Source organism: Pungitius pungitius, unplaced genomic scaffold (genome assembly GCF_949316345.1).
Source record: "Pungitius pungitius unplaced genomic scaffold, fPunPun2.1 scaffold_25, whole genome shotgun sequence".
NCBI lineage: Eukaryota > Metazoa > Chordata > Actinopteri > Perciformes > Gasterosteidae > Pungitius > Pungitius pungitius.
The window spans coordinates 907,041-926,659 of record NW_026909837.1 but is presented as its reverse complement, the minus strand read 5'-3'; the positions used below and the strand labels follow the sequence as shown (position 1 = coordinate 926,659).

The following is a 19,619-nucleotide window of genomic DNA, read 5'->3' as shown; positions in this document are numbered from 1 at the left end:
AGAAACTCCCCGTCAGGGAATCGAACCCTGGTCTTCTGCGTGACAAGAAGAGATACTGTCCACTATACTAACGAGGACTCCTTCAGTATATTTAATTGGCAGGTATCTGGCCGGGGTTAAGAGGAGGTATGCACTATAATTCTGTATTATTGGGGATGAACATCACTCCGGGCCAACGTTGAGAATTTCTCCACTCCTTGGCTGAGAACCACGCCCTAGTACATGTATGTAGGAGCTGACTTCCATCCCAACCTCTTAACAAATGTCTTCAAACTCTTTCATTGTGATCAAAGTCAACTCCTGATGAAGCCGTCAGACCAAGATCATCTGCAAAGAGCAGAGGGCCATATGCCCAATGCTAAACAAGCCGCCGTTTCCGTGGTGTAGTGGTCATCACGTTCGCCTCACACGCGAAAGGTCCCCAGTTCGAAACTGGGCGGAAACACTCCAGGCTGACGTTGAGCTTTTCTCCACTCCTTGGCTGTGAACCACGCCCTTGTACATGTATGTAGGAGCTGACTTCCATCCCAACCTCTTTACAAATGTCTTCAAACTCTTTCATTGTGATCAAAGTCAACTCCTGATGAAGCCGTCAGACCAAGATCATCTGCAAAGAGCAGAGGGCCATATGCCCAATGCTAAACAAGCCGCTGTTTCCGTGGTGTAGTGGTCATCACGTTCGCCTCACACGCGGAAGGCCCCCAGTTCGAAACTGGACGGAAACAATATCGGTTTTTTTTTGGTTTACTCTGCAGCGGAATATCTTCTCTCGATTGGTCATTAAAGACCACTCGTCTAGTTTCTGCAAAATTCAACTCTCTGATGAAGCCAACAGATTTATTCGTGGCTTATTAACAAGAAACTCCCCGTCAGGGAATCGAACCCTGGTCTTCTGCATGACAAGCAGAGATACTGTCCACTATACTAACGAGGACTCCTTCAGTATATTTAATTGGCAGGTATCTGGCCGGGGTTAAGAGGAGGTATGCACTATAATTCTGTATTATTGGGGATGAACATCACTCCGGGCCAACGTTGAGAATTTCTCCACTCCTTGGCTGAGGACCACGCCCTAGTACATGTATGTAGGAGCTGACTTCCATCCCAACCTCTTTACAAATGTCTTCAAACTCTTTCATTGTGATCAAAGTCAACTCCTGATGAAGCCGTCAGACCAAGATCATCTGCAAAGAGCAGAGGGCCATATGCCCAATGCTAAACAAGCCGCCGTTTCCGTGGTGTAGTGGTCATCACGTTCGCCTCACACGCGAAAGGTCCCCAGTTCGAAACTGGGCGGAAACAATATCGGGTTTTTTTGGTTTACTCTGCAGCGGAATATCTTCTCTCGATTGGTCATTAAAGACCACTCGTCTAGTTTCTGCAAAATTCAACTCTCTGATGAAGCCAACAGATTTATTCGTGGCTTATTAACAAGAAACTCCCCGTCAGGGAATCGAACCCTGGTCTTCTGCGTGACAAGCAGAGATACTGTCCACTATACTAACGAGGACTCCTTCAGTATATTTAATATTTAATCGGGTTTTTTTTGGTTTACTCTGCAGCGGAATATCTTCTCTCGATTGGTCATTAAAGACCACTCGTCTAGTTTCTGCAAAATTCAACTCTCTGATGAAGCCAACAGATTTATTCGTGGCTTATTAACAAGAAACTCCCCGTCAGGGAATCGAACCCTGGTCTTCTGCATGACAAGCAGAGATACTGTCCACTATACTAACGAGGACTCCTTCAGTATATTTAATTGGCAGGTATCTGGCCGGGGTTAAGAGGAGGTATGCACTATAATTCTGTATTATTGGGGATGAACATCACTCCGGGCCAACGTTGAGAATTTCTCCACTCCTTGGCTGAGAACCACGCCCTAGTACATGTATGTAGGAGCTGACTTCCATCCCAACCTCTTTACAAATGTCTTCAAACTCTTTCATTGTGATCAAAGTCAACTCCTGATGAAGCCGTCAGACCAAGATCATCTGCAAAGAGCAGAGGGCCATATGCCCAATGCTAAACAAGCCGCCGTTTCCGTGGTGTAGTGGTCATCACGTTCGCCTCACACGCGAAAGGTCCCCAGTTCGAAACTGGGCGGAAACACTCCAGGCTGACGTTGAGCTTTTCTCCACTCCTTGGCTGTGAACCACGCCCTTGTACATGTATGTAGGAGCTGACTTCCATCCCAACCTCTTTACAAATGTCTTCAAACTCTTTCATTGTGATCAAAGTCAACTCCTGATGAAGCCGTCAGACCAAGATCATCTGCAAAGAGCAGAGGGCCATATGCCCAATGCTAAACAAGCCGCCGTTTCCGTGGTGTAGTGGTCATCACGTTCGCCTCACACGCGGAAGGCCCCCAGTTCGAAACTGGGCGGAAACAATATCGGGTTTTTTTTGGTTTACTCTGCAGCGGAATATCTTCTCTCGATTGGTCATTAAAGACCACTCGTCTAGTTTCTGCAAAATTCAACTCTCTGATGAAGCCAACAGATTTATTCGTGGCTTATTAACAAGAAACTCCCCGTCAGGGAATCGAACCCTGGTCCTCTGCGTGACAAGCAGAGATACTGTTCACTATACTAACGAGGACTCCTTCAGTATATTTAATTGGCAGGTATCTGGCCGGGGTTAAGAGGAGGTATGCACTATAATTCTGTATTATTGGGGATGAACATCACTCCGGGCCAACGTTGAGAATTTCTCCACTCCTTGGCTGAGAACCACGCCCTAGTACATGTATGTAGGAGCTGACTTCCATCCCAACCTCTTTACAAATGTCTTCAAACTCTTTCATTGTGATCAAAGTCAACTCCTGATGAAGCCGTCAGACCAAGATCATCTGCAAAGAGCAGAGGGCCATATGCCCAATGCTAAACAAGCCGCCGTTTCCGTGGTGTAGTGGTCATCACGTTCGCCTCACACGCGAAAGGTCCCCAGTTCGAAACTGGGCGGAAACACTCCAGGCTGACGTTGAGCTTTTCTCCACTCCTTGGCTGTGAACCACGCCCTTGTACATGTATGTAGGAGCTGACTTCCATCCCAACCTCTTTACAAATGTCTTCAAACTCTTTCATTGTGATCAAAGTCGACTCCTGATGAAGCCGTCAGACCAAGATCATCTGCAAAGAGCAGAGGGCCATATGCCCAATGCTAAACAAGCCGCCGTTTCCGTGGTGTAGTGGTCATCACGTTCGCCTCACACGCGGAAGGCCCCCAGTTCGAAACTGGGCGGAAACTATATCGGGTTTTTTTTGGTTTACTCTGCAGCGGAATATCTTCTCTCGATTGGTCATTGAAGACCACTCGTCTAGTTTCTGCAAAATTCAACTCTCTGATGAAGCCAACAGATTTATTCGTGGCTTATTAACAAGAAACTCCCCGTCAGGGAATCGAACCCTGGTCTTCTGCGTGACAAGGAGAGATACTGTCCACTATACTAACGAGGACTCCTTCAGTATATTTAATATTTAATCGGGTTTTTTTTGGTTTACTCTGCAGCGGAATATCTTCTCTCGATTGGTCATTAAAGACTACTCGTCTAGTTTCTGCAAAATTCAACTCTCTGATGAAGCCAACAGATTTATTCGTGGCTTATTAACAAGAAACTCCCCGTCAGGGAATCAAACCCTGGTCTTCTGCGTGACAAGCAGAGATACTGTCCACTATACTAACGAGGACTCCTTCAGTATATTTAATTGGCAGGTATCTGGCCGGGGTTAAGAGGAGGTATGCACTATAATTCTGTATTATTGGGGATGAACATCACTCCGGGCCAACGTTGAGAATTTCTCCACTCCTTGGCTGAGAACCACGCCCTAGTACATGTATGTAGGAGCTGACTTCCATCCCAACCTCTTTACAAATGTCTTCAAACTCTTTCATTGTGATCAAAGTCAACTCCTGATGAAGCCGTCAGACCAAGATCATCTGCAAAGAGCAGAGGGCCATATGCCCAATGCTAAACAAGCCGCCGTTTCCGTGGTGTAGTGGTCATCACGTTCGCCTCACACGCGAAAGGTCCCCAGTTCGAAACTGGGCGGAAACACTCCAGGCTGACGTTGAGCTTTTCTCCACTCCTTGGCTGTGAACCACGCCCTTGTACATGTATGTAGGAGCTGACTTCCATCCCAACCTCTTTACAAATGTCTTCAAACTCTTTCATTGTGATCAAAGTCAACTCCTGATGAAGCCGTCAGACCAAGATCATCTGCAAAGAGCAGAGGGCCATATGCCCAATGCTAAACAAGCCGCCGTTTCCGTGGTGTAGTGGTCATCACGTTCGCCTCACACGCGAAAGGTCCCCAGTTCGAAACTGGGCGGAAACACTCCAGGCTGACGTTGAGCTTTTCTCCACTCCTTGGCTGTGAACCACGCCCTTGTACATGTATGTAGGAGCTGACTTCCATCCCAACCTCTTTACAAATGTCTTCAAACTCTTTCATTGTGATCAAAGTCAACTCCTGATGAAGCCGTCAGACCAAGATCATCTGCAAAGAGCAGAGGGCCATATGCCCAATGCTAAACAAGCCGCCGTTTCCGTGGTGTAGTGGTCATCACGTTCGCCTCACACGCGAAAGGTCCCCAGTTCGAAACTGGGCGGAAACAATATCGGGTTTTTTTGGTTTACTCTGCAGCGGAATATCTTCTCTCGATTGGTCATTAAAGACCACTCGTCTAGTTTCTGCAAAATTCAACTCTCTGATGAAGCCAACAGATTTATTCGTGGCTTATTAACAAGAAACTCCCCGTCAGGGAATCGAACCCTGGTCTTCTGCGTGACAAGCAGAGATACTGTCCACTATACTAACGAGGACTCCTTCAGTATATTTAATATTTAATCGGGTTTTTTTTGGTTTACTCTGCAGCGGAATATCTTCTCTCGATTGGTCATTAAAGACCACTCGTCTAGTTTCTGCAAAATTCAACTCTCTGATGAAGCCAACAGATTTATTCGTGGCTTATTAACAAGAAACTCCCCGTCAGGGAATCGAACCCTGGTCTTCTGCATGACAAGCAGAGATACTGTCCACTATACTAACGAGGACTCCTTCAGTATATTTAATTGGCAGGTATCTGGCCGGGGTTAAGAGGAGGTATGCACTATAATTCTGTATTATTGGGGATGAACATCACTCCGGGCCAACGTTGAGAATTTCTCCACTCCTTGGCTGAGAACCACGCCCTAGTACATGTATGTAGGAGCTGACTTCCATCCCAACCTCTTTACAAATGTCTTCAAACTCTTTCATTGTGATCAAAGTCAACTCCTGATGAAGCCGTCAGACCAAGATCATCTGCAAAGAGCAGAGGGCCATATGCCCAATGCTAAACAAGCCGCCGTTTCCGTGGTGTAGTGGTCATCACGTTCGCCTCACACGCGAAAGGTCCCCAGTTCGAAACTGGGCGGAAACACTCCAGGCTGACGTTGAGCTTTTCTCCACTCCTTGGCTGTGAACCACGCCCTTGTACATGTATGTAGGAGCTGACTTCCATCCCAACCTCTTTACAAATGTCTTCAAACTCTTTCATTGTGATCAAAGTCAACTCCTGATGAAGCCGTCAGACCAAGATCATCTGCAAAGAGCAGAGGGCCATATGCCCAATGCTAAACAAGCCGCCGTTTCCGTGGTGTAGTGGTCATCACGTTCGCCTCACACGCGGAAGGCCCCCAGTTCGAAACTGGGCGGAAACAATATCGGGTTTTTTTTGGTTTACTCTGCAGCGGAATATCTTCTCTCGATTGGTCATTAAAGACCACTCGTCTAGTTTCTGCAAAATTCAACTCTCTGATGAAGCCAACAGATTTATTCGTGGCTTATTAACAAGAAACTCCCCGTCAGGGAATCGAACCCTGGTCTTCTGCGTGACAAGCAGAGATACTGTTCACTATACTAACGAGGACTCCTTCAGTATATTTAATTGGCAGGTATCTGGCCGGGGTTAAGAGGAGGTATGCACTATAATTCTGTATTATTGGGGATGAACATCACTCCGGGCCAACGTTGAGAATTTCTCCACTCCTTGGCTGAGAACCACGCCCTAGTACATGTATGTAGGAGCTGACTTCCATCCCAACCTCTTTACAAATGTCTTCAAACTCTTTCATTGTGATCAAAGTCAACTCCTGATGAAGCCGTCAGACCAAGATCATCTGCAAAGAGCAGAGGGCCATATGCCCAATGCTAAACAAGCCGCCGTTTCCGTGGTGTAGTGGTCATCACGTTCGCCTCACACGCGAAAGGTCCCCAGTTCGAAACTGGGCGGAAACACTCCAGGCTGACGTTGAGCTTTTCTCCACTCCTTGGCTGTGAACCACGCCCTTGTACATGTATGTAGGAGCTGACTTCCATCCCAACCTCTTTACAAATGTCTTCAAACTCTTTCATTGTGATCAAAGTCGACTCCTGATGAAGCCGTCAGACCAAGATCATCTGCAAAGAGCAGAGGGCCATATGCCCAATGCTAAACAAGCCGCCGTTTCCGTGGTGTAGTGGTCATCACGTTCGCCTCACACGCGGAAGGCCCCCAGTTCGAAACTGGGCGGAAACTATATCGGGTTTTTTTTGGTTTACTCTGCAGCGGAATATCTTCTCTCGATTGGTCATTAAAGACCACTCGTCTAGTTTCTGCAAAATTCAACTCTCTGATGAAGCCAACAGATTTATTCGTGGCTTATTAACAAGAAACTCCCCGTCAGGGAATCGAACCCTGGTCTTCTGCGTGACAAGGAGAGATACTGTCCACTATACTAACGAGGACTCCTTCAGTATATTTAATATTTAATCGGGTTTTTTTTGGTTTACTCTGCAGCGGAATATCTTCTCTCGATTGGTCATTAAAGACTACTCGTCTAGTTTCTGCAAAATTCAACTCTCTGATGAAGCCAACAGATTTATTCGTGGCTTATTAACAAGAAACTCCCCGTCAGGGAATCAAACCCTGGTCTTCTGCGTGACAAGCAGAGATACTGTCCACTATACTAACGAGGACTCCTTCAGTATATTTAATTGGCAGGTATCTGGCCGGGGTTAAGAGGAGGTATGCACTATAATTCTGTATTATTGGGGATGAACATCACTCCGGGCCAACGTTGAGAATTTCTCCACTCCTTGGCTGAGAACCACGCCCTAGTACATGTATGTAGGAGCTGACTTCCATCCCAACCTCTTTACAAATGTCTTCAAACTCTTTCATTTTGATCAAAGTCAACTCCTGATGAAGCCGTCAGACCAAGATCATCTGCAAAGAGCAGAGGGCCATATGCCCAATGCTAAACAAGCCGCCGTTTCCGTGGTGTAGTGGTCATCACGTTCGCCTCACACGCGAAAGGTCCCCAGTTCGAAACTGGGCGGAAACACTCCAGGCTGACGTTGAGCTTTTCTCCACTCCTTGGCTGTGAACCACGCCCTTGTACATGTATGTAGGAGCTGACTTCCATCCCAACCTCTTTACAAATGTCTTCAAACTCTTTCATTGTGATCAAAGTCAACTCCTGATGAAGCCGTCAGACCAAGATCATCTGCAAAGAGCAGAGGGCCATATGCCCAATGCTAAACAAGCCGCCGTTTCCGTGGTGTAGTGGTCATCACGTTCGCCTCACACGCGAAAGGTCCCCAGTTCGAAACTGGGCGGAAACACTCCAGGCTGACGTTGAGCTTTTCTCCACTCCTTGGCTGTGAACCACGCCCTTGTACATGTATGTAGGAGCTGACTTCCATCCCAACCTCTTTACAAATGTCTTCAAACTCTTTCATTGTGATCAAAGTCAACTCCTGATGAAGCCGTCAGACCAAGATCATCTGCAAAGAGCAGAGGGCCATATGCCCAATGCTAAACAAGCCGCTGTTTCCGTGGTGTAGTGGTCATCACGTTCGCCTCACACGCGGAAGGCCCCCAGTTCGAAACTGGACGGAAACAATATCGGGTTTTTTTTGGTTTACTCTGCAGCGGAATATCTTCTCTCGATTGGTCATTAAAGACCACTCGTCTAGTTTCTGCAAAATTCAACTCTCTGATGAAGCCAACAGATTTATTCGTGGCTTATTAACAAGAAACTCCCCGTCAGGGAATCGAACCCTGGTCTTCTGCATGACAAGCAGAGATACTGTCCACTATACTAACGAGGACTCCTTCAGTATATTTAATTGGCAGGTATCTGGCCGGGGTTAAGAGGAGGTATGCACTATAATTCTGTATTATTGGGGATGAACATCACTCCGGGCCAACGTTGAGAATTTCTCCACTCCTTGGCTGAGGACCACGCCCTAGTACATGTATGTAGGAGCTGACTTCCATCCCAACCTCTTTACAAATGTCTTCAAACTCTTTCATTGTGATCAAAGTCAACTCCTGATGAAGCCGTCAGACCAAGATCATCTGCAAAGAGCAGAGGGCCATATGCCCAATGCTAAACAAGCCGCCGTTTCCGTGGTGTAGTGGTCATCACGTTCGCCTCACACGCGAAAGGTCCCCAGTTCGAAACTGGGCGGAAACACTCCAGGCTGACGTTGAGCTTTTCTCCACTCCTTGGCTGTGAACCATGCCCTTGTACATGTATGTAGGAGCTGACTTCCATCCCAACCTCTTTACAAATGTCTTCAAACTCTTTCATTGTGATCAAAGTCAACTCCTGATGAAGCCGTCAGACCAAGATCATCTGCAAAGAGCAGAGGGCCATATGCCCAATGCTAAACAAGCCGCCGTTTCCGTGGTGTAGTGGTCATCACGTTCGCCTCACACGCGGAAGGCCCCCAGTTCGAAACTGGGCGGAAACAATATCGGGTTTTTTTTGGTTTACTCTGCAGCGGAATATCTTCTCTCGATTGGTCATTAAAGACCACTCGTCTAGTTTCTGCAAAATTCAACTCTCTGATGAAGCCAACAGATTTATTCGTGGCTTATTAACAAGAAACTCCCCGTCAGGGAATCGAACCCTGGTCTTCTGCATGACAAGCAGAGATACTGTCCACTATACTAACGAGGACTCCTTCAGTATATTTAATTGGCAGGTATCTGGCCGGGGTTAAGAGGAGGTATGCACTATAATTCTGTATTATTGGGGATGAACATCACTCCGGGCCAACGATGAGAATTTCTCCACTCCTTGGCTGAGGACCACGCCCTAGTACATGTATGTAGGAGCTGACTTCCATCCCAACCTCTTTACAAATGTCTTCAAACTCTTTCATTGTGATCAAAGTCAACTCCTGATGAAGCCGTCAGACCAAGATCATCTGCAAAGAGCAGAGGGCCATATGCCCAATGCTAAACAAGCCGCCGTTTCCGTGGTGTAGTGGTCATCACGTTCGCCTCACACGCGAAAGGTCCCCAGTTCGAAACTGGGCGGAAACACTCCAGGCTGACGTTGAGCTTTTCTCCACTCCTTGGCTGTGAACCACGCCCTTGTACATGTATGTAGGAGCTGACTTCCATCCCAACCTCTTTACAAATGTCTTCAAACTCTTTCATTGTGATCAAAGTCAACTCCTGATGAAGCCGTCAGACCAAGATCATCTGCAAAGAGCAGAGGGCCATATGCCCAATGCTAAACAAGCCGCCGTTTCCGTGGTGTAGTGGTCATCACGTTCGCCTCACACGCGGAAGGCCCCCAGTTCGAAACTGGGCGGAAACAATATCGGGTTTTTTTTGGTTTACTCTGCAGCGGAATATCTTCTCTCGATTGGTCATTAAAGACCACTCGTCTAGTTTCTGCAAAATTCAACTCTCTGATGAAGCCAACAGATTTATTCGTGGCTTATTAACAAGAAACTCCCCGTCAGGGAATCGAACCCTGGTCTTCTGCATGACAAGCAGAGATACTGTCCACTATACTAACGAGGACTCCTTCAGTATATTTAATTGGCAGGTATCTGGCCGGGGTTAAGAGGAGGTATGCACTATAATTCTGTATTATTGGGGATGAACATCACTCCGGGCCAACGTTGAGAATTTCTCCACTCCTTGGCTGAGGACCACGCCCTAGTACATGTATGTAGGAGCTGACTTCCATCCCAACCTCTTTACAAATGTCTTCAAACTCTTTCATTGTGATCAAAGTCAACTCCTGATGAAGCCGTCAGACCAAGATCATCTGCAAAGAGCAGAGGGCCATATGCCCAATGCTAAACAAGCCGCCGTTTCCGTGGTGTAGTGGTCATCACGTTCGCCTCACACGCGAAAGGTCCCCAGTTCGAAACTGGGCGGAAACACTCCAGGCTGACGTTGAGCTTTTCTCCACTCCTTGGCTGTGAACCACGCCCTTGTACATGTATGTAGGAGCTGACTTCCATCCCAACCTCTTTACAAATGTCTTCAAACTCTTTCATTGTGATCAAAGTCAACTCCTGATGAAGCCGTCAGACCAAGATCATCTGCAAAGAGCAGAGGGCCATATGCCCAATGCTAAACAAGCCGCCGTTTCCGTGGTGTAGTGGTCATCACGTTCGCCTCACACGCGGAAGGCCCCCAGTTCGAAACTGGGCGGAAACAATATCGGGTTTTTTTTGGTTTACTCTGCAGTGGAATATCTTCTCTCGATTGGTCATTAAAGACCACTCGTCTAGTTTCTGCAAAATTCAACTCTCTGATGAAGCCAACAGATTTATTCGTGGCTTATTAACAAGAAACTCCCCGTCAGGGAATCGAACCCTGGTCTTCTGCGTGACAAGCAGAGATACTGTCCACTATACTAACGAGGACTCCTTCAGTATATTTAATTGGCAGGTATCTGGCCGGGGTTAAGAGGAGGTATGCACTATAATTCTGTATTATTGGGGATGAACATCACTCCGGGCCAACGTTGAGAATTTCTCCACTCCTTGGCTGAGAACCACGCCCTAGTACATGTATGTAGGAGCTGACTTCCATCCCAACCTCTTTACAAATGTCTTCAAACTCTTTCATTGTGATCAAAGTCAACTCCTGATGAAGCCGTCAGACCAAGATCATCTGCAAAGAGCAGAGGGCCATATGCCCAATGCTAAACAAGCCGCCGTTTCCGTGGTGTAGTGGTCATCACGTTCGCCTCACACGCGGAAGGCCCCCAGTTCGAAACTGGGCGGAAACAATATCGGGTTTTTTTTGGTTTACTCTGCAGCGGAATATCTTCTCTCGATTGGTCATTAAAGACCACTCGTCTAGTTTCTGCAAAATTCAACTCTCTGATGAAGCCAACAGATTTATTCGTGGCTTATTAACAAGAAACTCCCCGTCAGGGAATCGAACCCTGGTCTTCTGCGTGACAAGCAGAGATACTGTCCACTATACTAACGAGGACTCCTTCAGTATATTTAATTGGCAGGTATCTGGCCGGGGTTAAGAGGAGGTATGCACTATAATTCTGTATTATTGGGGATGAACATCACTCCGGGCCAACGTTGAGAATTTCTCCACTCCTTGGCTGAGAACCACGCCCTAGTACATGTATGTAGGAGCTGACTTCCATCCCAACCTCTTTACAAATGTCTTCAAACTCTTTCATTGTGATCAAAGTCAACTCCTGATGAAGCCGTCAGACCAAGATCATCTGCAAAGAGCAGAGGGCCATATGCCCAATGCTAAACAAGCCGCCGTTTCCGTGGTGTAGTGGTCATCACGTTCGCCTCACACGCGAAAGGTCCCCAGTTCGAAACTGGGCGGAAACAATATCGGGTTTTTTTTGGTTTACTCTGCAGCGGAATATCTTCTCTCGATTGGTCATTAAAGACCACTCGTCTAGTTTCTGCAAAATTCAACTCTCTGATGAAGCCAACAGATTTATTCGTGGCTTATTAACAAGAAACTCCCCGTCAGGGAATCGAACCCTGGTCTTCTGCGTGACAAGCAGAGATACTGTCCACTATACTAACGAGGACTCCTTCAGTATATTTAATTGGCAGGTATCTGGCCGGGGTTAAGAGGAGGTATGCACTATAATTCTGTATTATTGGGGATGAACATCACTCCGGGCCAACGTTGAGAATTTCTCCACTCCTTGGCTGAGAACCACGCCCTAGTACATGTATGTAGGAGCTGACTTCCATCCCAACCTCTTTACAAATGTCTTCAAACTCTTTCATTGTGATCAAAGTCAACTCCTGATGAAGCCGTCAGACCAAGATCATCTGCAAAGAGCAGAGGGCCATATGCCCAATGCTAAACAAGCCGCCGTTTCCGTGGTGTAGTGGTCATCACGTTCGCCTCACACGCGAAAGGTCCCCAGTTCGAAACTGGGCGGAAACACTCCAGGCTGACGTTGAGCTTTTCTCCACTCCTTGGCTGTGAACCACGCCCTTGTACATGTATGTAGGAGCTGACTTCCATCCCAACCTCTTTACAAATGTCTTCAAACTCTTTCATTGTGATCAAAGTCGACTCCTGATGAAGCCGTCAGACCAAGATCATCTGCAAAGAGCAGAGGGCCATATGCCCAATGCTAAACAAGCCGCCGTTTCCGTGGTGTAGTGGTCATCACGTTCGCCTCACACGCGGAAGGCCCCCAGTTCGAAACTGGGCGGAAACTATATCGGGTTTTTTTTGGTTTACTCTGCAGCGGAATATCTTCTCTCGATTGGTCATTAAAGACCACTCGTCTAGTTTCTGCAAAATTCAACTCTCTGATGAAGCCAACAGATTTATTCGTGGCTTATTAACAAGAAACTCCCCGTCAGGGAATCGAACCCTGGTCTTCTGCGTGACAAGGAGAGATACTGTCCACTATACTAACGAGGACTCCTTCAGTATATTTAATATTTAATCGGGTTTTTTTTGGTTTACTCTGCAGCGGAATATCTTCTCTCGATTGGTCATTAAAGACTACTCGTCTAGTTTCTGCAAAATTCAACTCTCTGATGAAGCCAACAGATTTATTCGTGGCTTATTAACAAGAAACTCCCCGTCAGGGAATCAAACCCTGGTCTTCTGCGTGACAAGCAGAGATACTGTCCACTATACTAACGAGGACTCCTTCAGTATATTTAATTGGCAGGTATCTGGCCGGGGTTAAGAGGAGGTATGCACTATAATTCTGTATTATTGGGGATGAACATCACTCCGGGCCAACGTTGAGAATTTCTCCACTCCTTGGCTGAGAACCACGCCCTAGTACATGTATGTAGGAGCTGACTTCCATCCCAACCTCTTTACAAATGTCTTCAAACTCTTTCATTGTGATCAAAGTCAACTCCTGATGAAGCCGTCAGACCAAGATCATCTGCAAAGAGCAGAGGGCCATATGCCCAATGCTAAACAAGCCGCCGTTTCCGTGGTGTAGTGGTCATCACGTTCGCCTCACACGCGAAAGGTCCCCAGTTCGAAACTGGGCGGAAACACTCCAGGCTGACGTTGAGCTTTTCTCCACTCCTTGGCTGTGAACCACGCCCTTGTACATGTATGTAGGAGCTGACTTCCATCCCAACCTCTTTACAAATGTCTTCAAACTCTTTCATTGTGATCAAAGTCAACTCCTGATGAAGCCGTCAGACCAAGATCATCTGCAAAGAGCAGAGGGCCATATGCCCAATGCTAAACAAGCCGCCGTTTCCGTGGTGTAGTGGTCATCACGTTCGCCTCACACGCGAAAGGTCCCCAGTTCGAAACTGGGCGGAAACACTCCAGGCTGACGTTGAGCTTTTCTCCACTCCTTGGCTGTGAACCACGCCCTTGTACATGTATGTAGGAGCTGACTTCCATCCCAACCTCTTTACAAATGTCTTCAAACTCTTTCATTGTGATCAAAGTCAACTCCTGATGAAGCCGTCAGACCAAGATCATCTGCAAAGAGCAGAGGGCCATATGCCCAATGCTAAACAAGCCGCCGTTTCCGTGGTGTAGTGGTCATCACGTTCGCCTCACACGCGAAAGGTCCCCAGTTCGAAACTGGGCGGAAACAATATCGGGTTTTTTTGGTTTACTCTGCAGCGGAATATCTTCTCTCGATTGGTCATTAAAGACCACTCGTCTAGTTTCTGCAAAATTCAACTCTCTGATGAAGCCAACAGATTTATTCGTGGCTTATTAACAAGAAACTCCCCGTCAGGGAATCGAACCCTGGTCTTCTGCGTGACAAGCAGAGATACTGTCCACTATACTAACGAGGACTCCTTCAGTATATTTAATATTTAATCGGGTTTTTTTTGGTTTACTCTGCAGCGGAATATCTTCTCTCGATTGGTCATTAAAGACCACTCGTCTAGTTTCTGCAAAATTCAACTCTCTGATGAAGCCAACAGATTTATTCGTGGCTTATTAACAAGAAACTCCCCGTCAGGGAATCGAACCCTGGTCTTCTGCATGACAAGCAGAGATACTGTCCACTATACTAACGAGGACTCCTTCAGTATATTTAATTGGCAGGTATCTGGCCGGGGTTAAGAGGAGGTATGCACTATAATTCTGTATTATTGGGGATGAACATCACTCCGGGCCAACGTTGAGAATTTCTCCACTCCTTGGCTGAGAACCACGCCCTAGTACATGTATGTAGGAGCTGACTTCCATCCCAACCTCTTTACAAATGTCTTCAAACTCTTTCATTGTGATCAAAGTCAACTCCTGATGAAGCCGTCAGACCAAGATCATCTGCAAAGAGCAGAGGGCCATATGCCCAATGCTAAACAAGCCGCCGTTTCCGTGGTGTAGTGGTCATCACGTTCGCCTCACACGCGAAAGGTCCCCAGTTCGAAACTGGGCGGAAACACTCCAGGCTGACGTTGAGCTTTTCTCCACTCCTTGGCTGTGAACCACGCCCTTGTACATGTATGTAGGAGCTGACTTCCATCCCAACCTCTTTACAAATGTCTTCAAACTCTTTCATTGTGATCAAAGTCAACTCCTGATGAAGCCGTCAGACCAAGATCATCTGCAAAGAGCAGAGGGCCATATGCCCAATGCTAAACAAGCCGCCGTTTCCGTGGTGTAGTGGTCATCACGTTCGCCTCACACGCGGAAGGCCCCCAGTTCGAAACTGGGCGGAAACAATATCGGGTTTTTTTTGGTTTACTCTGCAGCGGAATATCTTCTCTCGATTGGTCATTAAAGACCACTCGTCTAGTTTCTGCAAAATTCAACTCTCTGATGAAGCCAACAGATTTATTCGTGGCTTATTAACAAGAAACTCCCCGTCAGGGAATCGAACCCTGGTCTTCTGCGTGACAAGCAGAGATACTGTTCACTATACTAACGAGGACTCCTTCAGTATATTTAATTGGCAGGTATCTGGCCGGGGTTAAGAGGAGGTATGCACTATAATTCTGTATTATTGGGGATGAACATCACTCCGGGCCAACGTTGAGAATTTCTCCACTCCTTGGCTGAGAACCACGCCCTAGTACATGTATGTAGGAGCTGACTTCCATCCCAACCTCTTTACAAATGTCTTCAAACTCTTTCATTGTGATCAAAGTCAACTCCTGATGAAGCCGTCAGACCAAGATCATCTGCAAAGAGCAGAGGGCCATATGCCCAATGCTAAACAAGCCGCCGTTTCCGTGGTGTAGTGGTCATCACGTTCGCCTCACACGCGAAAGGTCCCCAGTTCGAAACTGGGCGGAAACACTCCAGGCTGACGTTGAGCTTTTCTCCACTCCTTGGCTGTGAACCACGCCCTTGTACATGTATGTAGGAGCTGACTTCCATCCCAACCTCTTTACAAATGTCTTCAAACTCTTTCATTGTGATCAAAGTCGACTCCTGATGAAGCCGTCAGACCAAGATCATCTGCAAAGAGCAGAGGGCCATATGCCCAATGCTAAACAAGCCGCCGTTTCCGTGGTGTAGTGGTCATCACGTTCGCCTCACACGCGGAAGGCCCCCAGTTCGAAACTGGGCGGAAACTATATCGGGTTTTTTTTGGTTTACTCTGCAGCGGAATATCTTCTCTCGATTGGTCATTAAAGACCACTCGTCTAGTTTCTGCAAAATTCAACTCTCTGATGAAGCCAACAGATTTATTCGTGGCTTATTAACAAGAAACTCCCCGTCAGGGAATCGAACCCTGGTCTTCTGCGTGACAAGGAGAGATACTGTCCACTATACTAACGAGGACTCCTTCAGTATATTTAATATTTAATCGGGTTTTTTTTGGTTTACTCTGCAGCGGAATATCTTCTCTCGATTGGTCATTAAAGACTACTCGTCTAGTTTCTGCAAAATTCAACTCTCTGATGAAGCCAACAGATTTATTCGTGGCTTATTAACAAGAAACTCCCCGTCAGGGAATCAAACCCTGGTCTTCTGCGTGACAAGCAGAGATACTGTCCACTATACTAACGAGGACTCCTTCAGTATATTTAATTGGCAGGTATCTGGCCGGGGTTAAGAGGAGGTATGCACTATAATTCTGTATTATTGGGGATGAACATCACTCCGGGCCAACGTTGAGAATTTCTCCACTCCTTGGCTGAGAACCACGCCCTAGTACATGTATGTAGGAGCTGACTTCCATCCCAACCTCTTTACAAATGTCTTCAAACTCTTTCATTGTGATCAAAGTCAACTCCTGATGAAGCCGTCAGACCAAGATCATCTGCAAAGAGCAGAGGGCCATATGCCCAATGCTAAACAAGCCGCCGTTTCCGTGGTGTAGTGGTCATCACGTTCGCCTCACACGCGAAAGGTCCCCAGTTCGAAACTGGGCGGAAACACTCCAGGCTGACGTTGAGCTTTTCTCCACTCCTTGGCTGTGAACCACGCCCTTGTACATGTATGTAGGAGCTGACTTCCATCCCAACCTCTTTACAAATGTCTTCAAACTCTTTCATTGTGATCAAAGTCAACTCCTGATGAAGCCGTCAGACCAAGATCATCTGCAAAGAGCAGAGGGCCATATGCCCAATGCTAAACAAGCCGCCGTTTCCGTGGTGTAGTGGTCATCACGTTCGCCTCACACGCGAAAGGTCCCCAGTTCGAAACTGGGCGGAAACACTCCAGGCTGACGTTGAGCTTTTCTCCACTCCTTGGCTGTGAACCACGCCCTTGTACATGTATGTAGGAGCTGACTTCCATCCCAACCTCTTTACAAATGTCTTCAAACTCTTTCATTGTGATCAAAGTCAACTCCTGATGAAGCCGTCAGACCAAGATCATCTGCAAAGAGCAGAGGGCCATATGCCCAATGCTAAACAAGCCGCCGTTTCCGTGGTGTAGTGGTCATCACGTTCGCCTCACACGCGAAAGGTCCCCAGTTCGAAACTGGGCGGAAACAATATCGGGTTTTTTTGGTTTACTCTGCAGCGGAATATCTTCTCTCGATTGGTCATTAAAGACCACTCGTCTAGTTTCTGCAAAATTCAACTCTCTGATGAAGCCAACAGATTTATTCGTGGCTTATTAACAAGAAACTCCCCGTCAGGGAATCGAACCCTGGTCTTCTGCGTGACAAGCAGAGATACTGTCCACTATACTAACGAGGACTCCTTCAGTATATTTAATATTTAATCGGGTTTTTTTTGGTTTACTCTGCAGCGGAATATCTTCTCTCGATTGGTCATTAAAGACCACTCGTCTAGTTTCTGCAAAATTCAACTCTCTGATGAAGCCAACAGATTTATTCGTGGCTTATTAACAAGAAACTCCCCGTCAGGGAATCGAACCCTGGTCTTCTGCATGACAAGCAGAGATACTGTCCACTATACTAACGAGGACTCCTTCAGTATATTTAATTTGCAGGTATCTGGCCGGGGTTAAGAGGAGATATGCACTATAATTCTGTATTATTGGGGATGAACATCACTCCGGGCCAACGTTGAGAATTTCTCCACTCCTTGGCTGAGAACCACGCCCTAGTACATGTATGTAGGAGCTGACTTCCATCCCAACCTCTTTACAAATGTCTTCAAACTCTTTCATTGTGATCAAAGTCAACTCCTGATGAAGCCGTCAGACCAAGATCATCTGCAAAGAGCAGAGGGCCATATGCCCAATGCTAAACAAGCCGCCGTTTCCGTGGTGTAGTGGTCATCACGTTCGCCTCACACGCGAAAGGTCCCCAGTTCGAAACTGGGCGGAAACACTCCAGGCTGACGTTGAGCTTTTCTCCACTCCTTGGCTGTGAACCACGCCCTTGTACATGTATGTAGGAGCTGACTTCCATCCCAACCTCTTTACAAATGTCTTCAAACTCTTTCATTGTGATCAAAGTCAACTCCTGATGAAGCCGTCAGACCAAGATCATCTGCAAAGAGCAGAGGGCCATATGCCCAATGCTAAACAAGCCGCCGTTTCCGTGGTGTAGTGGTCATCACGTTCGCCTCACACGCGGAAGGCCCCCAGTTCGAAACTGGGCGGAAACAATATCGGGTTTTTTTTGGTTTACTCTGCAGCGGAATATCTTCTCTCGATTGGTCATTAAAGACCACTCGTCTAGTTTCTGCAAAATTCAACTCTCTGATGAAGCCAACAGATTTATTCGTGGCTTATTAACAAGAAACTCCCCGTCAGGGAATCGAACCCTGGTCTTCTGCGTGACAAGCAGAGATACTGTTCACTATACTAACGAGGACTCCTTCAGTATATTTAATTGGCAGGTATCTGGCCGGGGTTAAGAGGAGGTATGCACTATAATTCTGTATTATTGGGGATGAACATCACTCCGGGCCAACGTTGAGAATTTCTCCACTCCTTGGCTGAGAACCACGCCCTAGTACATGTATGTAGGAGCTGACTTCCATCCCAACCTCTTTACAAATGTCTTCAAACTCTTTCATTGTGATCAAAGTCAACTCCTGATGAAGCCGTCAGACCAAGATCATCTGCAAAGAGCAGAGGGCCATATGCCCAATGCTAAACAAGCCGCCGTTTCCGTGGTGTAGTGGTCATCACGTTCGCCTCACACGCGAAAGGTCCCCAGTTCGAAACTGGGCGGAAACACTCCAGGCTGACGTTGAGCTTTTCTCCACTCCTTGGCTGTGAACCACGCCCTTGTACATGTATGTAGGAGCTGACTTCCATCCCAACCTCTTTACAAATGTCTTCAAACTCTTTCATTGTGATCAAAGTCGACTCCTGATGAAGCCGTCAGACCAAGATCATCTGCAAAGAGCAGAGGGCCATATGCCCAATGCTAAACAAGCCGCCGTTTCCGTGGTGTAGTGGTCATCACGTTCGCCTCACACGCGGAAGGCCCCCAGTTCGAAACTGGGCGGAAACTATATCGGGTTTTTTTTGGTTTACTCTGCAGCGGAATATCTTCTCTCGATTGGTCATTAAAGACCACTCGTCTAGTTTCTGCAAAATTCAACTCTCTGATGAAGCCAACAGATTTATTCGTGGCTTATTAACAAGAAACTCCCCGTCAGGGAATCGAACCCTGGTCTTCTGCGTGACAAGGAGAGATACTGTCCACTATACTAACGAGGACTCCTTCAGTATATTTAATATTTAATCGGGTTTTTTTTGGTTTACTCTGCAGCGGAATATCTTCTCTCGATTGGTCATTAAAGACTACTCGTCTAGTTTCTGCAAAATTCAACTCTCTGATGAAGCCAACAGATTTATTCGTGGCTTATTAACAAGAAACTCCCCGTCAGGGAATCAAACCCTGGTCTTCTGCGTGACAAGCAGAGATACTGTCCACTATACTAACGAGGACTCCTTCAGTATATTTAATTGGCAGGTATCTGGCCGGGGTTAAGAGG

General features: G+C 46.9%; 7 non-coding genes across 7 annotated transcripts; all 7 read right to left on the bottom strand.

Annotated features, from left to right (window-relative positions):
* Positions 1–1,438: 1,438 nt before the first annotated feature.
* Positions 1,439–1,510, bottom strand: trnad-guc (transfer RNA aspartic acid (anticodon GUC)). Its single transcript has one exon. It is a non-coding gene; the product is annotated as a tRNA-Asp (tRNA).
* Positions 1,511–4,750: 3,240 nt separating this feature from the next.
* trnad-guc (transfer RNA aspartic acid (anticodon GUC)) lies at positions 4,751–4,822 on the bottom strand. The gene has a single exon. It is a non-coding gene; the product is annotated as a tRNA-Asp (tRNA).
* A 5,812-nt stretch (positions 4,823–10,634) lies between these two features.
* Positions 10,635–10,706, bottom strand: trnad-guc (transfer RNA aspartic acid (anticodon GUC)). The gene has a single exon. It is a non-coding gene; the product is annotated as a tRNA-Asp (tRNA).
* A 505-nt stretch (positions 10,707–11,211) lies between these two features.
* trnad-guc (transfer RNA aspartic acid (anticodon GUC)) lies at positions 11,212–11,283 on the bottom strand. The gene has a single exon. It is a non-coding gene; the product is annotated as a tRNA-Asp (tRNA).
* Positions 11,284–11,788: 505 nt separating this feature from the next.
* trnad-guc (transfer RNA aspartic acid (anticodon GUC)) lies at positions 11,789–11,860 on the bottom strand. Its single transcript has one exon. It is a non-coding gene; the product is annotated as a tRNA-Asp (tRNA).
* A 2,152-nt stretch (positions 11,861–14,012) lies between these two features.
* On the bottom strand, positions 14,013–14,084 carry trnad-guc (transfer RNA aspartic acid (anticodon GUC)). Its single transcript has one exon. It is a non-coding gene; the product is annotated as a tRNA-Asp (tRNA).
* Positions 14,085–17,324: 3,240 nt separating this feature from the next.
* On the bottom strand, positions 17,325–17,396 carry trnad-guc (transfer RNA aspartic acid (anticodon GUC)). The gene has a single exon. It is a non-coding gene; the product is annotated as a tRNA-Asp (tRNA).
* Positions 17,397–19,619: the final 2,223 nt, after the last annotated feature.